General features: G+C 40.0%; 1 long non-coding RNA gene across 1 annotated transcript; it reads left to right on the forward strand.

The window, feature by feature from the left end:
- Nucleotides 1-1,377: 1,377 nt before the first annotated feature.
- LOC116743625 lies at nt 1,378-9,465 on the forward strand. Its single transcript, XR_004346823.1, has 3 exons — nt 1,378-1,400; nt 9,278-9,281; nt 9,325-9,465. It is a non-coding gene; the product is annotated as an uncharacterized LOC116743625 (long non-coding RNA).
- Nucleotides 9,466-10,632: the final 1,167 nt, after the last annotated feature.

Here is a 10,632-nt window from a genome sequence, read left to right on the forward strand (position 1 = left end):
TTAATCTTTGCCTCTATTTCATTTATTTCCACTCTGATATTTATGATTTATTTCCTTCTACAAACTTTAGGTTTTGTTTGTTCTTTCTTCTCTAGTTGCTTTAGGTTTAAGTTTAGGTTGTTTATCTGAGATTTTTCTTATTTCCTGAGGTAAGGTTTTATTGATATAAATTTCCCTCTTATAACTGCTTTTGCTGCATCCCATAGGTTTTGGATCATTGTGCTTTCATTTTCATTTGTCTCTAGGTATTTTTTTCTCTCCTCTTTGATTTCTTCAGTGATCCATTGGTTGTTTAGTGGCATATTATTTAGCCTCCATTGTTTGCGTTTTATTTTACAGTTTTTTTTCTTGTAGTTTATTTCTAATCTCATAGCATTGTGGTCAGAAAAGATGTTTAATATGATTTCAAATTTCTTAAATTCACCAAGGCTCTCTTTGTGGCCCAGTATGCAGTCAATCCTGGGGAATGTTGCATGTGCACATGAGAAGAATTTGTATTCTGCTGCTTTTGTATGGAATGATCTATAAATATCGATTGTCCATCTGGTCTAATGTGTCATTTAAGGCATGTGTTTCCTTACTGATTTTCTGTCTCGATGATATGTCCATTGATGAAAGTGGGGTGTTAAAATCCCCCACTATTATTGTGTTACTATCGATTTCTCCCTTTATAGCTATTAGTATTTGCCTTATATATTGAGGTGCTCCTATATTGGGTGCATATATATTTACAATTGTTATATCTTCTCATTTGATTGATCCCTTGATAATTCTGTAGTATAGTTCACTGTCTCTTATAACAGCTTTTAAAGTCTATTTTTTCTGATATGAGTATTGATACTCCAACTTTATTTTGCTTTCCGTTTGTGTGGAATACCTTTTTCCATCCCCTCACATTCAGGATGTATGTGTCCCTAGGTCTGAAGTTCTCTCTTGTAGACAGCATATATATGGGTCCTGTTTTTCTATCCATTCAGCCAGTCTATGTCTTTTGGTTGGAACATTCAATCCACTTACATTTAAGGTAACTATTGATACATATGTTTCTATTGCCATTTTCTTAATTGTTTTGGGTTTATTTTTGCAGGTCTTTTTTCTTCCCTTCCTCTTTTGTTCTGTCCTCTTGTGGTTTGATGATCATCTTTAGTGTTGTCTTTGGGTTGCTTTTTCTTTTTGTGTGTGTGTATCTATTATAGTTTGGAGTTTTGCTGTTCCAATGAGGTTTTGATATAACAGTATATATATGTACGAAGTTGTTTAAGTGGCTGGTCTCTTTCCAGCTTAGAGAAGCTACTTTAGCATTTGTTGCAAGGCTGGTCTGGTGGTGCTGAATTCTCTTAACTTTTGCTTGTCTGTGAAGGTTTAATTGCTCCATCAAATCTGAATGAGAGCCTTGCTGGGTAGAGTATTCTTTTTTCTTTGTTTTTGTTTTTTTTTTTTTTTTTTACATCTTTATTGGAGTATAATTGCTTTACAATGGTGTGTTAGTTTCTGCTTTATAACAAAGTGAATCAGTTAAACATATACATATGTTCCCATATCTCTTCCCTGCTGCGTCTCCCTCCTTCCCACCCTCGCTATCCCACCCCTCCAGGCAGTCACAAAGCACCGAGCTGATTTCCCTGTGCTATGCGGCTGCTTCCCACTAGCTTTCTACCTTACGTTTGGTAGTGTATATATGTCCATGCCTCTCTCTCGCGTTGTCACAGCTTACCCTTCCCACTCCCCATATCCTCAAGTCTATTCTCTAGTAGGTCTGTGTCTTTATTCCTGTCTTACCCCTAGGTTCTTCATGACATTTTTTTCTTAAATTCCATATATATGAAATACATATATATATATATATATACATATATATATATATGTATAATGTGTGTGTGTGTGTTAGCATACGGAATTTGTCTTTCTCTTTCTGACTTACTTCACTCTGTATGACAGACTCTAGATCTATCCACCTCATTACAAATAGCTCAATTTCATTTCTTTCCATCGTATATAATATTCCATCATATATATGTGCCACATCTTCTTTATCCATTCATCCGATGATGGACACTTAGGTTGTTTCCATCTCTGGGCTATTGTAAATAGAGCTGCAATGAACATTTTGGTGCATGACTCTTTTTTTTTTAAATATCTTTAATGGGGTATAATTGCTTTATAATGGTGTGTTAGTTTCTGCTTTATAACAAAGTGAATCAGTTATACATATACATGTGTTCCCATATCTCTTCCCTCTTGCGTCTCCCTCCCTCCCACCCTCCTTATCCCACCCCTCCAGGCGGTTACAAAGCACCGAGCCGATATCCCTGTGCCATGCGGCTGCTTCCCACTAGCTATCTACCTTACATTTGTTAGTGTGTATATGTCCTTGACTCTCTCTCACCCTGTCACAGCTCACCCTTCCCCCTCCCCATATCCTCAAGTCCATTCTCCAGTAGGTCTGTGTCTTTATCCCTGTCTTACCCCTAGGTTCTTCATGACATTTTTTTTCTTCTTAAATTCCATATATATGTGTTAGCATACGGTATTTGTCTTTCTCTTTCTGACTTACTTCACTCTGTATGACAGACTCTAGGTCTATCCACCTCATTACAAATAGCTCAATTTCGTTTCTTTTTATGGCTGAGTAATATTCCACTGTATATATGTGCCACATCTTCTTTATCCATTCATCCGATGATAGGCACTTAGGTTGTTTCCATGTCCTGGCTATTGTAAATAGAGCTGCAATGAACATTTTGGTACATGACTCTTTTTGAATTTTGGTTTTCTCAGGGTATATGCCCAGTAGTGGGATTGCTGGGTCATATGGTAGTTCTATTTGTAGTTTTTTAAGGAAACTCCATACTGTTCTCCATAGTGGCTGAACCAATTCACATTCCCACCAGCAGTGCAAGAGTGTTCCCTTTTCTCCACACTCTCTCCAGCATTTATTGTTTCTAGAGTTTTTGATGATGGCCATTCTGACTGGTGTGAGATGATCTCATTGTAGTTTTGATTTGCATTTCTCTAGTGATTAATGATGTTGAGCATTCTTTCATGTGTTTGTTGTCAGGCTGTATATCTTCTTTGGAGAAATGTCTATTTAGGTTTTCTGCCCATTTTTGGATTGGGTTTTTTGTTCTTTTGTTATTGAGCTGCATGAGCTGCTTATAAATTTTGGAGATTAATCCTTTGTCAGTTGCTTCATTTGCAAATATTTTCTCCCATTCTGAGGGTTGTCTTTTGGTCTTGTTTATGGTTTCCTTTGCTGTGCAAAAGCTTTGAAGTTTCATTAGGTCCCATTTGTTTATTTTTGTTTTTATTTCCATTTCTCTAGGAGGTGGGTCAAAAAGGATCTTGCTGTGATTTATGTCATAGAGTGTTCTGCCTATGTTTTCCTCTAACAGTTTGATAGTTTCTGGCCTTACATTTAGGTCTTTAAGCCATTTTGAGCTTATTTTTGGGGATGGTGTTAGGGAGTGATCTAATCTCATACTTTTACATGTACCTGTCCAGTTTTCCCAGCACCACTTATTGAAGAGGCTGTCCTTTCTCCACTGTACATTCCTGCCTCCTTTATCAAAGATAAGGTGACCATATGTGCCTGGGTTTATCTCTGGGCTTTCTATCCTGTTCCATTGATCTATCTTTCTGTTTTTGTGCCAGTACCATACTGTCTTGATTACTGTAGCTTTGTAGTATAGTCTGAAGTCAGGGAGCCTGATTCCTCCACTTCCGTTTTTTGTTCTCAATATTGCTTTGGCTAATCGTGGTCTTTTGCGTTCACATACAAATTGTGAATTTTTTTGTTCTAGTTCTGTGAAAAATGCCTCTGGTAGTTTGATAGGGATTGCATTGAATCTGTAGATTGCTTTGGGTAGTAGAGTCATTTTCACAATGTTGATTCTTCCAATCCAAGAGCATGGTATATCTCTCCATCTATTTGTTTCATCTTTAATTTCTTTAATCACTGTCTTATAGTTTTCTGCATACAGGTCTTTTGTCTCCTTAGGTCGGTTTATTCCTAGATATTTTATTCTTTTTGTTGCAATGGTAAATGGGAGTGTTTTCTTGATTTCAGTTTCAGATTTTTCATCATTAGTGTATAGGAATGCCAGAGATTTCTGTGCATTAATTTTGTATCCTGCTACTTTACCAAATTCATTGATTAGCTCTGGTAGTTTTCTGGTAGCATCTTTAGGATTCTCTATGTATAGTATCATGTCATCTGCAAACAGTGACAGCTTTACTTCTTCTTTTCTGATTTGGATTCCTTTTATTTCCTTTTCTTCTCTGATTACTGTGGCTACAACTTCCAAAACTATATTGAATAAGAGTGGTGAGAGGGGGCAGCCTTGTCTTGTTCCTGATCTTAGTTGAAATGCTTTCAGTTTTCACCATTGAGAACAATGTTGGCTGTGGGTTTGTCATATATGGCCTTTATTATGTTGAGGAAAGTTCCCTCTATGCCTACTTTCTGGAGGGTTTTTATCATAAATGGGTGTTGAATTTTGTTGAAAGCTTTCTCTGCATCTATTGAGATGATCATATGGTTTTTCTCCTTCAACTTGTTAATATGGTGTATCACGTTGATAGACTTGTGTATATTGAAGAATCCTTGCATTCCTGGAATAAACCCCACTTGATCATGGTGTATGCTCCTTTTAATGTGCTGTTGGATTCTGTTTGCTAGTATTTTGTTGAGGATTTCTGCATCTATATTCATGAGTGATATTGGCCTGTAGTTTTCTTTCTTTGTGACATCCTGTCTGGTTTTGGTATCAGGGTGATGGTGGCCTCATAGAATATGTTTGGGAGTGTTCCTCCCTCTGCTATATTTTGGAAGAGTTTGAGAAGAATAGGTGTTAGCTCTTCTCTAGATGTTTGATAGAATTCGCCTGTGAAGCCATCTGGTCCTGGGCTTTTGTTTGTTGGAAGATTTTTAATCACAGTTTCAATTTCAGTGCTTGTGATTGGTCTGTTCATATTTTCTATTTCTTCCTGCTTCAGTCTTGGCAGGTTGTACATATCTAAGGATTTGTCCATTTCTTCCAGGTTGTCCATTTTATGGGCATAGAGTTGCTTGTATTAATCTCTCATAGTCCTTTGTATTTCTGCAGTGTCAGTTGTTACTTCTCCTTTTTCATTTCTAATTCTATTGATTTGAGTCTTCTCCCTTTTTTTCTTGATGAGTCTGGCTAATAGTTTATCTATTTTATTTATCTTCTCAAAGAACAATCTTTTAGTTTTATTGATCTTTGGTGTCGTTTCCTTCATTTCTTTTTCATTTATTTCTGATCTGATTTTTATGATTTCTTTCCTTCTGCTAACTTTGGGGATTTTTTGTTCTTCTTTCTCTAATTGCTTTAGGTACAATGTTAGGTTGTTTATTCGAGATGTTTCCTGTATCTTAAGGTGGGCTTATATTGCTATAAACTTCCCTCTTAGAACTGCTTTTGCTGCATCCCATAGGTTTTGGGTTGTCGTGTCTCCATTGTCATTGGTTTCTAGTTATTTTATGATTTCCTCTTTGATTTCTTCAGTGATCACTTCCTTATTAAGTAGTGTATTGTTTAACCTCCATGTGTTTGTATTTTTTACAAATTTTTTCCCATAATTGATATATAGCCTTATGGTCTTGTGGTCCTAAAAGATACTTGATACAATTTCAATTTTCTTAAATTTACCGAGGCTTGATTTGTGACCCAAGATATGATCTAACCTGGAGAATATTCCATGAGCACTTGAGAAAAATGTGTATTCAGTTGTTTTTGGATGGAGTGTCCTATAAATATCAATTAAGTCCATCTTGTTTAATGTATCATTTAAAGCTTGTGTTTCCTTATTTATTTTCATTTTGGATGATCTGTCCATTGGTGAAAGTGGAGTGTTAGACTCCCCTACTATGAATGTGTTACTGTCGATTTCCCCTTTTATGGCTGTTAGTATTTGCCTTATGTATTGAGGTACTCCTATGTTGGGTGCATAAATATTTACAATTGTTATATCTTCTTCTTGGATCGATCCCTTGATCATTATGTAGCGTCCTTCTTTGTCTGTTGTAATAGCCTCTATTTTAAAGTCTATTTTGTCTGATATGAGAAGTGTTATGCCAGCTTTCTTTTGGTTTCCATTTGCATGGAATATCTTTTTCCATCCCCTTACTTTCAGTCAGTATGTGTCTCTAGGATTTAAGTGGGTCTCTTGTAGACAGCATATATATGGGTCTTCTTTTTGTATCCATTCAGGCAATCCGTCTCTTTTAGTGGGAGCATTTAGTCCATTTACATTTAAGCTAATTAGCAATATGTATGTTCCTATTCCCATTTTCTTAATTGTTTTGGGTTCGTTATTGTATGTCTTTTCCTTCTCTTGTGTTTCTTGCCTAGAGAAGTTCCTTTAGCAATTGTTGTAAAGCTGGTTTGGTGGTGCTGAACTCACTCAGCTTTTGCTTGTCTGTAAAGGTTTTAATGTCTCCATCAAATGTGAATGAGATCCTTGCTGGGTAGAGTAATCTTGGTTGCAGGTTTACTCCTTCATCGCTTTAAGTATGTCCTGCCACTCCATTCTGGCTTGCAGAGTTTCTGCAGAAAGATAAGATGTTAACCTTATCGGGATTCCCTTGTGTGTTATTTGTTGTTTTTCCCTTGCTGTTTTTAATATGTTTTCTTTGTATTTAATTTTTGACAGTTTGACTAATATGTGTCTTGGTGTATTTCTCCTTGGATTTATCCTGTATGGGACTCTCTGTGCTTCCTGGACTTGATTAGCTATTTCCTTTCCCATATTAGGGAAGTTTTCAACTATAATCTCTTCAAATGTATTCTCAGTCCCTTTCTTTTTGTCTTCTTCTTCTGGAACCCCTATAATTCGAATGTTGGTGCGATTAATGTTGTCACAGAGGTCTCTGAGACTGTCCTCAGTTCTTTTCTTTCTTTTTTCTTTTTTTGCTCTGTGGTAGTTATTTCCACTATTTTATCTTCCAGGTCACTTATCCATTCTTCTGCCTCATTTATTCTGCTATTGATCCCATCTAGAGTATTTTTCATTTCATTTATTTTGTTGTTCATCTTTGCTTGTTTCATCTTTAGTTCTTCTAGGTCCCTATTAAATGTTTATTGCATTCTGTGTATTCTGTTTCCGAAATTTGGGATCATCTTTACTATCATTATTCTGATTTCTTTTACAGGTAGACTGCCTATTTCCTCTTCATTTGTTAGGTCTGGTGCATTTTTATCTTGCTCCTTCATCTGCTGTGTGTTTTTCTGTCTTCTCATTTTGCTTATCTTACTGTGTTTGGGGACTCCTTTTTGCAGGGTGCACGTTCGTAGTTCCCGTTTTTTTTTATGTCTGTGTCCCATGGCTAAGGTTGTTTCAGTGGGTTGTGTAGGCTTCCTGGTGGAGGGGACTAGTGCCTGTGTTGTGCTGGATGAGGCTGGATCTTGTCTTTCTTTTCGTCAGGTTCACGTCTGGTGGTGTGTTTTCTGGTGTTTGTGGACTTATTATGATTTTAGGCAGCCTCTCTGCTAATGGGTGGGGTTGTGTTCCTGTCTTGCTAGTTGTTTGGGATAGGGTGTCCAGCACTGTAGCTTGGTGGTCGTTGAGTGAAGCTGGGTGCTGGTGTTGAGATGGAGATCTCTGGGAGATTTTCGTCATTTGATATTATGTGGAGCTGGGTAGTCTGTTGTGGACCAGTGTCTTGAAGTTTGCTCTCCCACCTCAGAGGCACAGCACTGACTCCTGGCTGCAGCACCAAGAGCCTTTCATCCACATGGCTCTGAATAAAAGGGGGAAAATTAGAAAGAAAGAATTAGTAGAAGTAGAAAGAAAGAAAGAAAGAATAAAAGAAAGAAAGGAGGGAGGGAGGGAGGGAGGAAGGAAGGAAGGAAGGAGGGAAGAGAGAAAAAAAGAAAGGAAGAAGAGAAAGTAAAATAAAGATAAAATATAATAAAGTTATTAAAATAAAAAATAATTATTAAGAAAAAAAAATTTTTTAATGGACGCACAGAACCCTCAGACAAATGGTGGAAGCAAAGCTATACAGACAATGTCTCACACAGAAGCATACACCTACACACTCACAAAAAGAGGAAAAGTGGAAAAAAATCATAAATCTTGCTCTCAAAGTCCACCTCCTCAATTTGGGATGGTTCATTGTCTATTCGTGTATTCCACAGATGCAGGGTACATCAAGTAGATTGTGGAGCTTTAATCCGCTGCTTCTCAAGCTGCTGGGAGAGATTTCCCTTTCTCTTCTTTGTTCTCACAGCTCCCAGGGGCTCAGCTTTGTATTTGGCCCCGCCTCTGCGTGTAGGTCACCCGAGGGCGTCTGTTCTTCGCTCCGGCAGGACGGGGTTAAAGTAGAAATTGCTTGGGGACTCTGCCTCACTCAGGCCGGTGGGAGGGAGGGGCACAGAGTGCGGGGCGAGCCTGCGGCGGCGGAGGCCAGCATGACATTGCACCAGCCTGAGGCCCACCATGCATTCTCCGGGGGAAGTTTTCCCTGGATCCCGGGACCCTGGCAGTGGTGGGCTGCACAGGCTCCCTGGAAAGTGGGTGTTGATAGTGAACTGTGCTCGCACACAGGCTTCTTGGTGGCGACAGCAGCAGCCTTAGCGTCTCATGCCCATCTCGGTGGTCTGTGCTTTTAGCCGCGGTTGCGCCCGTCTCTGGAGCTCCTTTAAGCAGCGCTCCCAATCCCCTCTCCTCGCACACCAGGAAACAAAGAGAGAAGAAAATGTCTCTTGCCTCTTTGGCAGGTCCAGACTTCTCCCCAGACTCCCTCCCAGCTAGCCGTGGTGCACTAACCCCCTGCAGGCTGTGTTCACGCCGCCAAACCCAGTCTTCTCCCTGTGCTCCATTCAAAGCCCAAGCCTCAGCTCCCAACCCCGCCCGCCCCGGCGGGTGAGCAGACAAGCCTCTCGGGCTTGTGAGTGCTGGTCGGCACTGATCCTCTGTGCGGGAATCTCTCCGCTTTGCCCACTGCACCCCTGTTGCTCTGCTCTCCTCTGCGGCTCCAAAGCTTTCCCCCTCTGCCACCCGCAGTCTCCGCCCGTGAAGGGGCTTCCTAGTGTGTGGAAACCTTTCCTCCTTCACAGGTCCCTCCCACTGGTGCAGGTCCCGTCCCTATCCTTTTGTCTCTGTTTATTCTTTTTTCTTTTTCCCTACCCAGGTACGTGGGGGGGGGTGGTTCTTGCCTTTTGGGAGGTCTGAGGTCTTCTGCCAGCATTCAGTAGGTGTTCTGTAGGAGTTGTTCCACGTGTAGATGTATTTCTGGTGTATCTGCGGGGAGGAAGGTGATCTCCACGTCTTACTCTTCCGCCATCCTCGTCTCAGTAGAGTATTCTTGATTGTAGTTTCTTCCCGTTCATCACTTTAAATATGTTGTGCCACTCCTTTCTGGCCTTCAGAATTTCTGCTGATAAATCAGCTGATAACATTATGGGAGTTCCCTTGTATGTTATTTGTCATTTTTCCCTTGTTGCTTTTTTTTTTTTTATAATTCTTTATTTATTTTATTTTTATTTTTGGCTGTGTTGGGTCTTCGTTTCTGTGCAAGGGCTTTCTCCTGTTGCGGCAAGCGGGGACCACTCTTCATCACGGTGCATGGGCCTCTCACTATTGCGGCCTCTCTTGTTGCGGAGCACAGGCTCCATCCACACAGCCTCAGTAATTGTGGCTCACAGGCCCAGTTGCTCTGCAGCATGCGAGATCTTCCCAGACCAGGGCTCGAACCCATGTTCTCTGCACTGGCAGGCAGACTCTCAACCACTGCACCACTAGGGAAGCCCCCTTGTTGCTTTTTATAATTTTTCTTTGTCTTTAACTTTTGTCAATCTGATTACTCTGTGTCTCGGCATGTTCCTCCTTGGGTTTATCCAGCCTGGGACTCTACACTTCCTGGACTTGGGTGACTGTTTCCTTTCCCATGTTAGGGGATTTTTCATCTATTATCTCTTCAAATATTTTCTCAGGTCCTTTCTCTCTCTTTTCCTTTTAGGACACCTATGATGCAAATGTTGGTGCATTTAATGTTGTCCCAGAGGTCTCTTAAACTGACTTCACTTATTTTCATTCTTTTTTCTTTATTCTGTTCCACAGCAGTGAATTCCACCATTCTGTCTTCCAGGTCACTTATCTGTTCTGCCTCAGTTATTCTGCTATTGATTCCTTCTAGTGTATTTTTTCATTTTCAGTTATTGTATTGTCCATCTCTGTTTGTTTGTTCTTTAGTTCTTCTAGGTGTTTGTTAAACATATTTCTTGCATCTTCTCAATCCTTGCGTCCATTCTTTTTCTGAGATCTTGGATGATCTTTACTATCATTATTCTGAACTCTTTTTTTCCTGGTAATTTGGCTATCTCCACTTCACTTAGTTGTTCTTCTGGGGTTTCATCTTGTTCCTTCATCTGGGCCAGATTCCTCTGCCATCTCATTTTGATTAACTTTCTGTGATTGTGATTTCCATTTGCAGGCTGCAGGATTGTAGTTCTTCTTGCTTCTGCTGTCTGCCCACTGCTGGGTGAGGCTGGTCTAAGAGGCTGTACAGGCTTCCTGATGGGAGGGGCTGGTTCCTGTTCAGTGGTGGGTGGAGCTGGGTCTTTTCCCTCTGGTAGGCAGGGCTTTGCTCAGGGGGAGTTTAAGCCA

The sequence above is a fragment of the Phocoena sinus genome, chromosome 19 (genome assembly GCF_008692025.1).
Source record: "Phocoena sinus isolate mPhoSin1 chromosome 19, mPhoSin1.pri, whole genome shotgun sequence".
Taxonomy (NCBI): domain Eukaryota; kingdom Metazoa; phylum Chordata; class Mammalia; order Artiodactyla; family Phocoenidae; genus Phocoena; species Phocoena sinus.